Source organism: Pocillopora damicornis, chromosome 2, assembly GCF_964200805.1.
Source record: "Pocillopora damicornis chromosome 2, jaPocDami1.2, whole genome shotgun sequence".
Classification (NCBI taxonomy): domain Eukaryota; kingdom Metazoa; phylum Cnidaria; class Anthozoa; order Scleractinia; family Pocilloporidae; genus Pocillopora; species Pocillopora damicornis.
The window spans coordinates 3,416,922-3,419,706 of NC_142671.1; positions in this window are offsets into that span (position 1 = coordinate 3,416,922).

The following is a 2,785-nucleotide window of genomic DNA, read 5'->3' on the forward strand; positions in this document are numbered from 1 at the left end:
TTAACCGGTGAAGTGGCTAAGGCCCTTTGTTCCACGTCTTCCATTACCATGTTAGCAATGACAGCAGAAACAGGCGAACCCATAGCTGTACCAAAAACTTGTTAATAGTATGTGCCGTTATATGTAAATTGCGTGGTTTTGAGGCAAAAAGACAGCAGATGAATAATATCCTCCACAGGCAAAGAAGTTCTTTGTCCTAGGGTAGCATCTTCTCTGAGTCTTTCCTCCGCAACCTTAACGGCAAGATCAACTGGGATTTTAGTGAAGAGTGAAACAACGTCGAAAGATACTAATTCTTCACAAGCGTCAAGAGTTTTATCTCTTATGAAATCCGTAAATTCGCAGGAATTTTTGACAGTGTAATCAGTATTCCCAACAACAGGCGACAAAATTCTCGCAAGATAACCAGAAATTGCATAAGTCGGAGAATTAACAAAAGAGACAATGGGTCTCAAAGGAATTCCCGGTTTATGAATTTTAGGTAAGCCATAAAAACGTGGACATAAGCCGTCACTACTGTATAACATTTTGTACGTAGAGTCACTAATTCTGCCAGCTTTTTTCAAATCAAGCAACATTTTGTTTAACTTTCTTTGAGTTTTACTGGCAGGATCAGAGTTTAAGACAGCATACGTACTCTTGTCATTGAGCAGAGACAAAGCTTTGTCGTGATATTGCTGTTTGTCCATAACCACAACACAATTACCCTTGTCAGCAGATAATACGAGCCTGTCCGGATCCTTTTTGAGAGTTATAAGCGCATTGAAAACATCCTTTTGAATGTTTTTGGGAGGAGGTTTAGCACGCCTGAGTACGCTACTTACTTCTGCTCTTACCAAATGCCTACGATCGTCGTCGAGTTGAGAGATACTCTCCTCAACAGCGGCGACAATTTCGGCGGTCGGTATTTTGCGAGGAGCAATAGCAAACTTTAGACCCTTCTCTAAACCACTCCGTTCCAGCGCGGATAATTCCTTGGAGGAAAGGTTCATGACCCATTTATCTTTCAGAGATGAGCCTGAATTAACAGGAGACCTCTTACTGAGCAAGTGACGGAGTTTTCTGTCATGTTTCTCTCTCTGTTTGGTAAACGTCTGCAGTTCTTTCGAAATGCAAAACTCCTCGACCCAGGAAGTTTCGGAGTTGTTAATCAAAGCAGAGAGTTCACTGAGTGAACGAGAGAATAACGTACGTAACCGCAGTATGGAACTGTGACATTCATCTATTCGTAGCTTGAGAAAAGAAAAAAAAAACCAGTACGGACCATGAGCTTGTATCCTTTAGCACTCCGTAAAGGAGGCCGAAATCTCAAACTCGATGGAAGCACATGGTTCTCTTTGCAACGGTGATTGAAATACAAATGACAGCGATACTTAGCAATGCGGACTCTGATGTTAGTGAGCCGGTTGACCCTTGTAACAACAGTTTGACCATACTTTTCTCGCAAATAAAATATATTAAAGTTCACACGGCAACCAGGTGGACAATCAGACATAGTTTGAAGCTACACTGGTTTGCAGATTTAATGAATGTAACCGAAGAAGTTACAATTCATAGACCCAACGTTTCGACACTCCTGTCTAGTGCCTTCATCAGGGGTGATCTAAACGCTGCAACAAGAGGTCCTTTTATATGATCACTAATTAGCGGCCTTTTTTCTGACGAGGTGTAAATAGGCGTCAGGAAGCAGACCGCCATCGTCACGATTTAAAGGAGCGTGGGCAGAGTTAATGTGCCAAGCCTCCAAACAAAGGACCTCTTGTTGCAGCGTTTAGATCACCCCTGATGAAGGCACTAGACAGGAGTGTCGAAACGTTGGGTCTATGAATTGTAACTTCTTCGGTTACATTCATTAAATCTGCAAACCAGTGTAGCTTCAAACTATGTCTAATTGTCCACCTGGTTGCCGTGTGAACTTTAATATATTTTAATAGTTATGTTGTTAGACACAAAGTGCTCTTATCCAGATAGACAGTTCTCCCAGCCACAATGCTACGGAAACCGGCAGGAGCTTTGTTGATTAAGGATCTCTTTATTCTCGTGCAGACTTTACCTCGGCTTTTATTCCCCATAGCTACAGACAATGAAGTTTCCTGTGGAGAGGATTATCGCCTTGTTGTTTATACTAAGCATGTAATAGACATTATTGAGGGTTAACTAAATAATGAGTACTAATGGAAATTACGGCAAGCTTTTCCTTACTATTTCTTTTCGATGCATTTTTGAAGTAGGCTTCTGAGGTTGGCACTCATGGTTCTGCGAAGACGACTGGAAAATATGTTCTTTTTATTTTTCAGATTAGTGCTCTCTCCATGCATTTGCTAATTGAAATATTCACTTTATAGAACTACAGATTCTTGCATAAAGCATTTTAAAAAAAATTCAAAAATTTATATTACTACACATTGTCGTTTATGTAAAAATCTGTGGAATTCCAAAAATTGTGTCTTTGTCTTTCTATTGTCCAGCTAAGAGAAATACAATTTCACCACGCCTGTCTCAAAAAAAATTATCTTTCCTTTACTGTATAAATAGTTGATAATGTTTCCTCAGAAAGCTAACGCCAGGCTTATCTTTATACCTTACTTTTAAGAACTGTTGCCATTTCCGTGCTCCCAACCCTTTCCTAAGAGCACTCCTAAGGTCTCTATAACTTCCCCTTCGATTTTCGGTTACTCCAAACAATCAAAAGAATCGTGAAGTGTCAATTCACTTTATGCAAATTGTGATCTCTATTGTTAGACCAAAGGACACTCCGCATCTCGTCAAATAAAGAAGTCTATTG